Source organism: Psammomys obesus, unplaced genomic scaffold (genome assembly GCF_907164565.1).
Source record: "Psammomys obesus unplaced genomic scaffold, mPsaObe1.curated_primary_1811, whole genome shotgun sequence".
Lineage (NCBI taxonomy): Eukaryota > Metazoa > Chordata > Mammalia > Rodentia > Muridae > Psammomys > Psammomys obesus.
In genome coordinates this window covers 11,780,458-11,795,660 of record NW_026585895.1, presented here as the reverse complement: position 1 = coordinate 11,795,660, position 15,203 = coordinate 11,780,458, and positions in this window count along the sequence as shown.

Sequence of the window (15,203 nt, the reverse complement as noted above, 5' to 3'; positions counted from 1 at the left end):
TTCACTTTTCTCTAGAAGGTCACCCTTGACCATATGGGTCTGGCTGTGCTCTCATTGCCCAGAGCCAGAGGCCCAGGCACTGCTGGGTCAGAGGCCAGCGTCTGCACAGTGATCTTCAACACCCCAGTTGCTCACGTGCTAAATTTAGATCACTCTCAGCTGATCAGAGAGTGAGAAGCCCTGGCCCAGACAGCCACTCGCTGGAGTGGAGGACGGCCTGGCAGGCAGGAGAGGGCCTCGGTGTGACAAGCTTGCAACCCCGGGCCGTTGGCTCCTGCGAGCCACCTGAAGGGCCTCAGGGAGAGACTAGGGGCCCCACCAGTGTCAAAGGAAAGACGTTTGCCAGCAGGTGAGCAAATATTCCAGAATTTCAACATTCTGCACAGCCGCACTGGGCACAGACGGATTCTAAACAGAAGACGACTGTTCTGTTACTCCCCCACTTTTCTCTCTATTCTTGTGTGATGTAGACTGCCCAGGACCCCAGACTACTGTGGGTTTTTTCCCACTGGAAACTAAGCAGAGCACACAGGTAACCACAGACCCTTCCTCTGAGACAGTAAATCAGCAGAAATAAAGCCATCGTGAAAACCACGATGTCCACGGCAGACTCCCAACTCCAGCAAGCACTGAATAAATGTACATTTTTCTACCCTAATTCTTTTCAGACCACTGACTAGAATTACGGCATGAAAAGACCGCTGTCATGTCCCGCATACATTTCCAATAGACATCTTTAAACATTTAGACAAAATATTATTTTTAAATGCCAATTCTTTAACTGGTAAATGTAATTATCTAACTTTGAAAGGGGGGAGAAGAAAAAAAAAACCCTGACAATCAAAATATTCTGTTACTGCTTTACTGAAGCACCTAAAATATATTTTCAGCAAATGAACTGATTCTTTTTTTTTTATGCTTTTAAAAATGCATTAGGATAATTGCCATACAACAAACCTCTTTCTCTGCTCCAAGCATGGCTGCCACGTCCCTCACATGTCCATCAATTGTGCACGTTGTCATGATAGCCTGATGATCACCAGGGGTGAGTCCCCCTAACAGCATGTGTAAGAGTCTTCCGTTGAGCGATCTGCAAAATAATTATATTTCAATGGAGATATTATGCTCTGAAAAAAATCCATTCTGTGTCAAGTGCTAAATGAAGCAGTTATAGAGCCATGTTCTACTGGCGCTTTTAATCAGAGCAAATAACTTTTCTGCAATCTGATCATTCCATTGTCTTCTTAGATTATCATTTTCTTCTTTAATAGCATCTTCTTCTTTATATATATATATATACACACACTTTTCAAACACTATATATGTATACATATATTTTCAAACAGAAGCCATCACTGTACATCTAAATGAAGAAAACATCCAGACTTGTTTGCACATTCTTGGTTTACCATGTCCATATGGTTGGATTCTGTTTCTCCGAAGCCCTCGGGCAGAAAATGTACAGATGAGTCTCTTCATAAAGGTTGCCCAAAAGTCCATGTCTTCCTCAACTCCAAAGAGGAACTAACAGACCTTTGACCCCATCTGTTGGTGGCAGGAGAGCTGAGGAACTTTTGCTCCGGTGTGTTTTATTGTTCCTCTGTAAAGTTTAAAGTTGAAGTGAAGGAGCCTCTTTGTGGGCTAAGCATTAAACGCAGACCCGTTTCCTTTCAACGTGCTGCCAGCCACCACTACAGCCCCAGCAGGACACCTCAGCTACCTGTCAGGGGTGATTTTCAAAAGGCACATTTGTATTTCCAGGAAATTTCTGAGTCTATAAAGAAGTCATTCTTTTAAACCTCAAAATGAACTTTTGCAAGCCAGGCCATGAACATCTGACCCACAGTACTGACGGAGTATCGGGAGAATTGTAGTCCGGGCTTCCTGAAGGCTAGTGATAGGTTGGGCCTTGGTTTAGGTCCTCTCTGGGCATAGGGTCCTGCAAAATAAATCCTGTGATCATCCCAATTTACACAGGAAGAAACCAAAACTAGTGTGAAGAAGGTGATAGCCCAACTAATCCCCCTAGCTCTCTCTATAAAAATATGCCGACCGTCAGCGGCACACCTGAACAATGGTCTCCTTCTACCAAAGCCCTTTCAAGTCTTCACCACAATTAAACAGCTGCTATCTGGGAGTGCTGGTCAAGGCTGCTTGAATAGGGAAGTCTGACCAGTCTCGAGGACACGGGGAGCCAGAGCTCCTGGGCCTGCAAGCATCCACTCCTCTAAGGCTCGCCAAAGCCTAGTCCACAGGGAAGCTCTGGCTGCTTTGCCTTCCCCCTTCTGCTTTTAATCTTATTTGGAGAAGAAAAAAAAAAAAAAAAGACCTATTTGAAATCTCATCCAAAGCTCACTGCAGGATTTCCCTTTCTAATATCTGCCTGTTTTCCAGGCAGGAAGTGTAACTAATCACTACATTATGATTGGGAGAGCCGGTGGAGGGCTCTCCGTGCCTGGCTCTGATGACACTCGGAGCTTCTTCAGGCTTGAGGGTGCTCCATGCCCACCTCACCCCCAGACCTGGAGCCACAGGCCACAGTGAGGAAAGAGGTCCCAGCTCTGGCCAGCCCCGAATGCAGACACTGACTATTCCGTCTCTACCTTCTGTGCCCGCCCTCCAGCCAGCCACCAGCTCTGCCCGCCTGTCACTGTCAAAACTGCACCATCCATTGTGTAGCTGTACCACAGTTTCTGCATCCATCTTCAGTTGAGGGACATCTGGGCTCTTTCCAGCTTCTGGCTATTACAAATAAAGCTGCTACAAACATGGTTGAGCAAACGTCCTTATTGTGTACTTGAGCCTCTTTTGGATATACGCCTAGGAGTGGTATGGCTGGATCTTGAGGAAACACTATTCCCAGTTGTCTGAGAAAGCACCAGATTGGTTTCCAGAGTGGTTGTACAAGTTTACATTCCCACCAGCATGGAATTTTATGTAAGAAGTAGGAAATAGTAAGATCTGGAGAGGACAGGAACTCCACAAGGAAAGCAACAGAACCAGAAAATTTGAACACAGGGGTCTTCCCAGAGACTCATACTCCAACCAAGTACCAGGCATGGAGATAACCTAGAACCCCTGCACAGATGTAGCCCATGGCAGTTTAGTGTCCAAGTGGGTTACATAGTAATGGGAAGAGGGACTGCCTCTGACATAATCTAATTGGCCTGCTCTTTGATCACCTCCCCCTGAGGGGTAGCAGCCTTACCAGGCCACAGAGGAAGACAATGCAGCCACTCCTGATGAGATCTGATAGGCTAAGATCAGAAGGAAGGAGAGGAGGACCTCCCCTATCAGTGGACTTGGGGAGGGGCATGCGTGAAGAAGGGGGAGGAAGGGTGAGATCGGGAGGGGAAGAGGGAGGGGCTTATGGGGGGATACAAAGTGAATAAAGTGTAATTAATAGAAAAAAATAAAATAAAAAAGAAAAGAGTCTAACCAAAAAAACAAACAAACAAAAAACTGCATCATCTAAAAGGAGCTGAATGTGAAGCTTGTGTCCAGTCTCTTCATAGCTGTGATCCTGGAAGGGGCTATGTGCCATAGCATGTAAGCATTTCACACGGGTCCCAATACACACCCTATGCAACGTATGTTGTTTATCGCCATTTTGAAATAAGGGAAATCGGGGCTCAAAGTTATTGCACCATTAATTACTTCACTGTCACACGGCCAATAAAGGATCAACCTGTAAGTCAGATTGAGCTAAACTCAGCGTTACTTAATTTTATTCCTAATAAAAGGGAACCCCCGGATCCAAATACTCACACTGGAGTCTCCAGTGTTGCTGAGTAAAATCTCACCTGGGGTTGGAGGTAAAGCCCAGAGGCTGAGTCTGTGCTTAGCACATTTGGCCTGGGATGTCTCCGGCACCAAAAGCCAGCAAGAAAGGAACAGTGCAGCCTCCCACACATCCTAGAGGTGTGCTTCCTCTCGTCTGAAGAAAGCCTAGGAGCCTGTATCTATACTGAGAATCCTACCTGCTCTGGAATAGAGATAGAGGCCCTGGCCAAGGATCCAAGAAATCTTAAGGATTTTCAAAATACTTTTAAAAGTATCTTCTTATTCCTTTGGAACAGCTTTCCATAAGCACACTACCTTACCTCTCCCATAGGAATTTTTTTCTTATTTTTAATGTGAGAGAGAGAGAGAGTGTGTGTATGTGTGTGTGTGTGTGCATTGCAGAGGCCAGAAGGGGGCATCAGATCTCCTGGAGAAGGGAGTTATTGGCAGTTGTGAGCCACTGCTGGAAACTGAATGAGGTCCTCTAGAAGAGCAGCCAGTGCTCTTAACCGCTGGAACCAGACAGACTATTTATCGACATCGATTGACAGATCTATCAGCAGATTTGAAGAAATAGTAATGATATATCCTTAGAATTACATAAGTGAAAAATGAGAATAAATTCAGTGAGAAGGAAAAAAAAAAAAAAAAAAGCATGGGAAGTGTCCTAGTTTGCTTTCTACTGTGACAAGCATCACGACCAAAAGGAGCTTGTGTAGAAAGGGTTTGTCTCATCTCACAGTTGCTCCACCCTGAAAGGAAGTCAGGGCAGGAAACTGAAGGCAGGAACTGAAGCCGAGGCCACGGAGGAAGGCTTCCTCAGCCTGCTTTCTCCTGCTTCTCCTACCACCTTTCCAAGGGTGGGACAACCCCTAGTGGGCGGGGCCTCTCACGTCAATCGTTGATCCAGAAAATGTCATGCAGACTTGTATATGGGCCGGTCTGGTGGAGTCAGTTCCTCAACTGAGATTTCCTCTTCCCAGATGACTTTAGCTTGTGCCAAATTGACAAAACAAACAAACAAGCAAAAACTATCACACTGAGAAAACTTAGGTATAAGACATTGTGTATTATTTTTTAAAAAGTTGGTATGCAAACATGTTTATGTGTATATATGTATGTGTGTGAATATCAGGTTGTCTGTGTACATTGTATGCATACACTACATACTTGCAAAAGACGTTACGCGTCCTGCTCTATCATTCCCCCCTTATTCCCTTGAGACAGGGTTTTTCAACTAGTCTGGAGCTAGGCTGACAGCCAGCAAGTCCCAGAAAGGCTCCTGGTCCCCCCATAGGACAAAGGTTATGGGCACATGAGGCCACCCCTGCCATTTTAGGTGAGTGGTGGGGGTTAAAGCCAGGTCCTCGTGCTTACGCAGCAAGCACTCTTAACCACAGAGACACCGCTCTGGTACCGATTTCACATTCTTGGCCAGGCAGGCAATATTTTTTATGCAGTTCTGGCAATGCAAACAAACACTGGTCACTAATTGATAATAATGCTGCTATATACTCTGGTTTGAAAGCACCCCCTCCAAAGTCACGTTGAAGCTTAATCTCCATTATGACCTGTGCTAATCCCTTTGGAACAATGATTTAGTCATGAGGCAGCATCTTCACAAATAGACTGGACTTACGGGAGCTCTGGCAAGAACTAGCTCAAGCCTATCCCTTGTTCTTCTCCTCTCCAGCAAGATCAGGGCACTTACATGGTGCCCTCTTTGAAGAAGACGCCTCACCAGACACTGAACATGCCAGCACCTTGATCTTAGACTCTCCCAAACTGTGAGAAATACTTTTCTTTTTGAGACAGGGACTTGTGTGGCCCAGGCTGGAACTCACTATGTAGCTGAGGATGACTTTAAGCTCCTACCCTTCCTGCCTCTGTTTCCCAAATGCTGGGATAACAGACACACGCCACCACACCCATTCAAGAACTAAGCTCCTGCTATTCCCAGGTTCCCCAGGCTAACGTCTTCTGTTATAACAGCTGGAATAGACAAAATCAGTCTAAGGGATATGGACAGAGGAGGAAGGAGAGAAAGAAAGCTGAATTGTTACCTAATATTTTAAAAAGGTGAGAGGACAAAAACCATGAAATAACAGTATAAACATAGTATTGAAAATAAAAGAGCAAATAACAGAAGAAACAGGAGATACTTAAAAGTGGCTGACTAGAAAAGGGGGTAGAAACAGGAGGAAGCAGGGTGATTGCCCATATTTACTGTGTTTTCCCTCCAGGGTTTTTTTGTTTTTTTTTTTTTAAGCTATGTGAACACATGTATTAGCTTCATCGAAGTTAATTTATGACTGTAATATATATAACTATACTGGAGCTGTGCATACTTTAGCTCACAGTTTCAGGCTACAATCCCTAACAGCAAGCAGGTTAAATGACCAGGAACCAAGTCAGGTCACATGCAGTCCCCGACAGAGAGACGTAAGCGCCGGAATGCATACATATCGGCTGGCTCACTCTCTTTTCAGGCAAAGCTGCACCATCCACGCAGCTCAGTGTTCCCGCATCAGTTACTGAAATCCAGACCGTCCCTCGCAGACATGCCCACACGCCACAGCTAAGGAGACGGGCCACGGCTCATCAACAGACATCAGAAGCCCCAAGCCCCTGTTAACAGCTGGAGGATCTCAGGCCAGTTGGCAAGGACCAGAAAGAAAACAATGATTTCTTCCAAGGGAAGAGAGGATGTCACCAAGATTTAAAACACAGACGTGTTAGCACACCACTGATGGGCTCGGTAAATGCATATTTTTTAATGCATAAACATTTTTTTTAATTAGTATTAAGAAAGAAGGCTTGTGGCAATTTCTAGCAGAGGAGACTGGGCCACCGCAGACAGGCCTGGGAGAGGAAGGCCAGGGAGCAGTAGGTCGAAGTGAACCCAGACTCCAGACACACAAATGTGGGCTTACAACCATCCACCTAGGCCAAGGTCCTTGATCCATGGAGAAAACATCGTCTGGAGCAGAGTTCAGAAGTAAAACAAGGTCTGTGGGACAAATCATGTAGTTTGACCCTGAAACTCTGTCTCATAAGACACTGCTGAAAACAAATCTGTGAAAAGCATTCGTTTTGTTCAGCTGTTTAAAATAATAATAATAATTTGGGGCCAGAGAGATGGGTCAGTGGGTACAGGAGCCTTCCACTAAGAGTTGGATGCTTAGGGTCCATACGGTTGAGGAAGGAGAGAACTGACATCCACGAGTTGTCCTCTGACCTTCATAAATATGCTGTGAGGGAGGAGCACACACACACACACAAACGTAGGAATAATTTTAAATTAATTGTTTAACTTGGAGAACACTCCACAAAAGAAAAAAAAAAACAACAACAGGAAATTCGAACCCTCAAACCTGAAGCTGACTGAGTTAGACGAGACAATTGAATAATCTCTGTTTGTTCCGGGTGTGTCTTCCCATCTCCCAGCCTCCTCTCATAAAGTCTGCAGCAGACAGTTTTCAATTAGCTTTGTTCATGGAAAGGAGCAGTGACACAGACAGAAACAAACCACAGACAGCACAAAATGATTTATTGCCGCTCAGGGTCCCCTCAGTCCCTGGCTCCTCCCTTTCCCCAAGGTCCCCAATCAGTATCTGCAGTCCCTGGCTCGAGATGTCACAAGGGGACAGTGGGTCACACAGATAATCTACTCAAGGGTAATGGGTCTGACTACAATTTAGCATTGATTAATTATAGTGTCCAATTTTAATTCAGTGCTATTCACTAACTAATTAGATAAGGTTTTTCCGTGTTCTAATTTGGGCACAGAAAATTCCAAGCATAGGTACTTTAAAATTAGTAGTGCTGTTGAAAATTAATAATCATGTGTCCCCATCTTCACAACGAGTGTTGTGCAAGGGTCAGGGAACCTAGGTCCTTTCCAGTCCTTGGGCAGGGACTTTGTGCCACCAGGTAATCCACTTGCCCTCCATGAGTGGCCCTCGGGTTTGCAGAGGAGAGGCCTGAGTTTGCTCCGGGGCCTCATTCTGGTATAAGTCATAGCGAGAAGCACGTCAGTGCTCAGCCCTGTGGTCATGTATTAATGGCAATGGATCTCATGCGACACAATGATTTTTGTCCCCCACTCCCACCCCACAAGATCTTCACCCAACTCTGGAGGTATTTCTATTGTTATACTTAGGAAATTTGGGTAGGGGACGTTGGCCCGGGATGTTGCTAGGCAACCTGTAGTGTCCTGGACAGCCTCCATCCACGACAAAGAATCACTGGGTCCAAATGAGAACACTAAAGCATAACTAACTAGCCTGACTCGGGCCCGTGGGCTACGAAGTGACCTATTCGCAGAGACAAACCGTAATTTAAGGTATAGGGTAACAATATCAAAGCTGAACTTACAACCGAAGCATCAAAGGTCCTTCAGATAGAAAGACCTTTTCCAAGGTAAGGTCCCCATCCCGTGGAATCTCAAAGCGTCACATAAACCGGGTAGCCAGCCCTGCTCCTGTAAGGGGGAGGCTCTCCAGCAGCTGAAAGCATAGCGGATGGAATTAGGAAAGGTATTCGTCTGCCTAAGCCATTGCCCTGCACACTCCTGGGTCTACCCCCCACCGGAAAACAGATCTGCTGCCGCCATGGTCAGCTCTGTTCCCGGAGAACCCTGGGGAGTTGAGAGAGTCTACAACCCTCATGGAACAGAAACTCCAGGACACACGATAGGCAAAGTGCGCATCAGCAGAAGGGAAAACGTGTGGCGCTCCCTTTAGTTTTGACACCTAAAGAGATTTTTGCATAGGAGGCCCTAAAGAGCCTGACAGCACCCTGAGGAGAGAATGGTTGGCCTTGAAGCCTCGGCCAGGGACAGGTCCTCTATGCCCCTTTTCTTTCCACCTCCTGATGCTCTAACCCTCGAGGAGCCTGAAAGAAAATGGAGCATAAGAAAGACGAGGATACCATGTCCCCTTCTCCACCGTGGATGCCCGATGATGGACAGGCTGTGGCCAGGGCGGGAAAGAAGCCTATATGCCACACTGGAATATGGTTTCTAAGTCAAGACTCTGTGTTTTGGCTTAAGTTAATAGTGGGACTTTCCCCTCTTTTAAGTGACTAAACATTCCTGACATCTGTCAGAGCTTTTATCCAACAAAAACTCCTCCACTGAATATATTTTAAAGAGCAGTGAAAGTAAAAAATAGGTTTCATTCCACTTCTTTCTTACTAAACACACTTGTCCAATGTACTCTTTATACACACAAACCTACATTTCTGTGCCCTCTAGGAATGTAATCAAGATTCCTTATGACCTCTTTGTCTAAAGAAAAAAAAAAGTGGGATACTAAAAAAAAAAGCAAACTTTTTGAGTTCACAAGACAAATTTTTATACTCCTATGAATTTTTAATCAGCTTTATTGAACTTTGTACTGTGAGAGAGAAAAAGCTCACCTGTCTGTCATTAAATAAAAAGCTCTCCAAAATTATATACACAGATGTGAGTTCTCCCAGCACTTACAGACCCGACTTTATGAACTCAAAGTGAAATAAAAAACTGAGTTAAAAAAACATTGTCACATATTTTGAGAGAATGCCTTTTCAGCCATTGATGTATATCAAGAATTTCAACTATACAGTTTGTTAATAATAAGATCCTGATCTTGATTCAAAAACCATAGAACCCAGACTTTTTTCTTGCATTTGCATGGGTAGGCAGGAAGTAACTGCTCCTATGTATCACCAAATAAATAATAGAGTCTCTAAGTGGTAGAAATGCCATGCACAGATGGAAAAATACTATCGCATTCATTCACATACAATAAGTCACTTTGAGACTTTTGGAAATTAAACACTATTTTTTTTTCTTTTAAAATACTTCACCTCACAAGATTGTAATCAAAGAAGAAAGTCAGGTTTTGTGTGGCTCAAACATGTAATCAGCTTCTCAAGAAGCTGAGGCAAGAGAATCAATGTAAGATGAAAACCAGCTTGAGCTACATAATGAATTTTAGGATAGCCTGAGCTATGAAGTTAGACCTTGTCAAAAGAAAGGAAAGAAGGAAAGAAGGAAAGAAGGAAGGAAGGAAGGAAGGAAGGAAGGAAGGAAGGAAGGAAGGAAGGAAGGAAAAAGAAAAGGAGACTGCTATTGGGTATAGGCAGTAATTTCAATACTCAGGAACCTGAGGTAAAATGATGACGTGTTTAAGACCAGCCTGAGCTACGTGGTGAGACCCTGCTTCAAGAAAAGAAAAGAAGAACAGCATAGAAAGCGACCTTAGAATACTTTGGGGGTCCTAAGATCCTGCATCAGAAGAGCAAACTGGCATTTCCAGAGCTCATGGGAAATTCACAGACTCTGGCTCAGACAGAGAAGGTGACTCTACATTGAAATACGACCCCCAGGGCATTGTCCAGAGCACAGATTAGAAAAGCAGGCCATTGAAAGATCTGCCTGGGTACAGGGCAACCCTCTGCACGTAGTGGAAACAAACCAGTTAAGATGGATTGATTCAAAGTCAACAAACAGTGTCGGTGTGATGGCTCAGTTGGGAAAACCACTTAACCATAAAAGCCTGAAAACCCGAGTTCAGGCTCTGGAATGCGCATAAAAAGCCTGACATGGTGGCTTTTTATAACCCCAGCACTCCTACAGTGAGATGAAAGGCAAATCTGGAGAACTTCCCAAAACCTCTTGAGCCAGCCAGCCTGGAGAACAGCAGCAGGCCTGCATTAGCTACAGAGTGAAACTTTATCTCTGAGCAAAAGCATTCAGGAAGGTTTCACAGCAGAGTTTTCTCGAAAGTAGCCCTCATCACCTTTAAAAATGGAGAAAAGTTTGTTTGCATAGTTGTACTTTTACCAGAAAGATTCTTCTGGGGAACATAAACATTAGGCTCAGCACTGCCAAATAAATAAATAAATAAAGCAGACATGTATGTGTATGCTGAGTTCCATGCAGTTGGCATTTCAGCGCCCACGTAGCCTGTGTGTGTGGTGGTGACTGTTATCTACAGATATCTGTTACCTACAGAAATGGTGGTGCACGCCATTTATCACATTAAGAGCTTAGAGCCTGAAACTCCGCAAACACTGATGTCATCGGCTAAAGATCGCTGATCTGACCGCATTAACGTGACAGTCATGCTGATAGTCACGATCAATAGTAAACACGTCCAAAGCGCAAAGAGCCACGTCTCTGCTGCGTGCCACAGTTTAGGAGATGCTCACTAAAGAAGCTATTAGCCCCAGGCTGTGGCCCATACTTGTTCACCAAGGTTCACAGTAATTGGTTCACATCTGTGCTATAAGGAAAATAAAATAAAATAAAACAAAATGTTCCTGAATGTCCCATGATACCCAAGGAGACCACATTTCCATGCTGTACCAAAGAGACATTTTCCAAGGTCAAGGTGAGCTTTACTATACAGATTGTGTTTATATACAAGATACAAGCACTTTTTAAACTGTCTGAAAATACTGGTAATCTGAAAAGTATGACTTGCTTAAAATCATACACTCTGTGATGCCTTTTCAATAGGCCCTGTGATCTTCTAATATGGGGAAGTGGTTTTTACCAAGCTAACCACCAGCCTTGAAATACCTAATGATGCCCTGAGACTAGAGGGAATCATTCCAAATTGCTCTAAATTGAACTTCCCATGGTAAGAAGAAAGGGTGACACTTAACTCAAGGCCGACAGCCACGGGCCTTGGGGGGTCCAATTTTCCACTCGGGATTCCAGTCTTGGGAACTTCAAGATTTTAAACTACAGTATCTCAATCTGGCATGCAGAATGAACTTGCCTGGTTGCCCAGACAAAGAACATAGTCGGTGGGTTTGCAATTTCCCTGAGATTCCCTTTCTTTGCTACAGGCTGGAGGCCTCCGGCCTACCCAGGCCAAAGTGCCATCATTATCCAGACTTAGCCCTAGATTTCTACTGTTCCCCTCGTTCTCAAAATGCAAATCAGCATCCCACGCCAGACCTACCTGCCAGCCCCACCACCCCCAGCAAGAATCATAATTTCACTGGGGTATGTTTTTAGTTGTGAGAGACAGAACTTCCTCTGAGCTAGCTTAAGCTTTATAACAAGGCTTGGGTGTTTCAGGGAACTCGAAAGCAGTTAAAAGGAAATCAAGCAAGGGGGCAAGAACAAAGAGCCGGATCCCTGCAGACGTCTCAGAAGTCGCCTCCACTCAACATCTCTCCCTCCTCTTATTTCTTAGTCCTCATGGAGGGAAAGGGCGGTCTCACAAACACCTTTCGCTAGCCAAGGACATTTGAACTGGCCCTCGAGTGCTCGCCAACTGGTTTAGCTTGAAGTACCCACCGCTTCTAGCTTTTACACTCAGGGCTTCTCACCAATTTTCATAAAGAGAACTCGATTTTTAAGAAATGACAAACGAGAAGAGAGGGGGGACTGTGGTTATAATCTGACCTTTTCAGTCTTTTTCTGAAACAGAGATGTAGAAGGAAGCAGCTGACCCCAATAAACAGCCTAAGGGTCCAGGTCAACTGTTTACCTCTCCAGTGTGAGGCGGGAGCCCCTGTCACTCCTGGGTGTGACAGCTCAGAGTGGACACTCGGGCTTGGACTGTACATGCCTGTACTGTCCTGGGAGTGTCACTGCTGCCACAGACACCACCTCACGCACTGAGCACTAGGCTTCCTGAGCAAGGGGTCGGGAATCACCCAGGAATCATCCAGTCTGGGCTCGTCATTGGAAGTTCACAGGTGGAATAATCGGTGAGTGCATCTTGAGCTATTTCAGAACTAAACCTACACATTTGACCTGTTGGAGGCAAGTTGAACCACCTGCTTGCATTCACAACAGTGACCAGCGCCTTCTGTGGCTGTGTTTATAGCTCTGACCTTTGGCCCCATGTGTGTCATTGCTGTGTGGTCTGTGGCCTAAGCACAGCTCAAGGCTGTGGCAGGGTAAAGTCAGTCTGTTGAATTGAGGACAGTTGCTTCCTTCTCAGCAAATAAGGACAGCAGTCAGACATCCCGCTGCGTCCACACTTCTACAGCCGGAGCTGAAAGCCGCAGCTGTCTGCTTTTCCAGTCTGTGCTTAACAGGGATAACAGAATTCAAGTTAAAGGCCTCTGATCATATCTAAGAACAAAGAGGGTATGAGAGATGCCTCAGGTCTTGTCAAAAGGATCCAGCAGCTAACTTGAAAAGGCTCCTGCGGGTCAGTGTTACCACACAACTTGAATACTAAGTAAGCACAATCAGAGCAAGACGTTGATATATTATTTTAGTTAATGATTTAAATTTTTTGAGAATTCTTTTTACTTTACGTGTGGAGGTGATTTGCCTGCATGTATGTCTGTGTACCATGTGCCTGGTGCTGGTAGAAGCCAGAGAAAATATTGAACTCCCTGGAATGGAGTTACAGGTGGTTGTTAAGTGTCTTTGTCAGTGCTAGGAATCAAACCTAGGCCCTCTGGGTGAGCAGTAGGTTCCATTGACCACTGAGCCATCTCTCTGGCCCCATGGATTGTGTATGTGTGTGTTTGTGTGTGTATATATATATATTCTTAAAAATCACAATAGCTTACTGATTGCACTTGAAGGGTGCTGGGAAGCCTTGAAAACCGATTTTTAAAAATTGGGTATTCATGTCTCTTTTCTGCATATAAACTATAGCACCAGATAATTAAAGAGCACACAGGACGACTTCTCCTTATACAACAGCTTAAAAGAGAAAGAGAAAATGGAACTAAGAGACTAAGAAAATCATTGCTTCCAATGATTGTCTAGTAGATAAAACCGATTGAGACAGTGCTCACTGGTGGCTTTTGACCCCACAGTCACCCCCATGAGCCTCTTCATAAAGGAGCCAATCACTGTCTCCAGTATGGAAGAACAGTAGATTCGATCAAGTGTGCTCCAAATGCCCTTTCATAGGTTTGGTAAAAGCTGGACTTAGGGCTGCCCCCTGGGATAAACAACTGTGTCTTTCCTATCACAAAACCTCTGACCCATATTGGAAGAACCCAATGTGTGGGCCATGCCAGCTACCAAACACCCCAATTACATCATCAGGGACTGGGCAACAGGCCCCAGAACCCAGCCCACAAATCACGATCCAGACCTTGGCCAGGCTCTGTGGAGACTCTCCAGGGAGAGGGCTGAAGTTAATTGAACTCTGTGACTAACAGTGTCTGCCCAAAATGTTTCTATTTCCCTTGCCCCACTGTACAGTTACCAAAGTAAATAGCTTTGTCATCGGGACAGCCCTGGGGAAATAATTGCTATCTATACTTCTTATGATGTTCTTCTTCCTGAGAGCCCACATTCCTCTCCAATCAATGGGCTCTGAGTTGAAAGATTAGCTCAGACCTAAAGAGCTCACCAAGGATCATGACTGTTTAGGGGGACAGATAGTTTCATCTTCTTGATCTTGCGCTTGATGTATTTTAAGGGCTTAAAGTATCAACTTTGTTGCTTGTCCATTTATATTTCTTTAGTCACCTCGCTATTCCCTACAGAGAGGATTGCCCACTGCAGCTTGGTCAATGATTGTCAGCACAATAATTGCTCCCATAAATATTTGAGCTTTTGGAGACCATCAGCTCAGATGTCTTCAGCGTCTCCTTATTTCCCAGGCAGGTTCTAGACAGGTTACTGACATTGATATAGATGGCCCTGGCTTAGTTGGGAGATTTCTCTTCACAATTTAGTAACTCTGAGGATTCTATCTTGATTGTGGATCTCAGCATTCTCTGTTCTCATATTTCAGCTGAGATTTCTAAGCTGGTGGAGGCTAGCCCTTCTGCCCATTCAGTAATTGTATATGTATGTCGTAGGCATATAGGCATGACCTTGGAAACGTGACTCTTACAGTAAGCTGAGTAGTGTGTCTCCCCAAAGCTCAGATGCTGCAATCCTAACCCTTAACACAGTGTTACTAAGGCAGGCCTTTGCGGGGGTGACTACACCATGAAGGCAGACTTCTCAGGAGTTGGTTTAGGCCCTAACAGGAGAGAGCACAGAGCTAGCCCACCCACCGTTTGTGAATCAGAAAGCACAATTCACCAGGCAGAATCTGCCGGTGCCTGGATCTCACACTTTCGAGCCTCTAGGGCCTTGGTCCTCAGCCTTCCTAAAGCTGGGACCCTCTAATACAGCTCCTGATGCTGTGGTAACACCCACCATAAAATTATTTTGTTTGCTACTTCATAACTGCAATTTTGCTACTGCTTTGAAGTGTAATGTAAATGTCTGTGTTTTTCAATGCTCTTAGGGGACCACCGTGAAAGGGCCATTCAACAACCCCAGAGGGGTCGCGACCCACAGGTTGAGAACTGCTGCTTTAGAACCATAAGACATGAATGTCTGGTGTTTGAGCGATACAGTCTATTTATCTAGCTAGCTAGCTAGCTGATAGATAAGATAGATAGATAGATAGATAGATAGATAGATAGATAGATAGATAGATAGA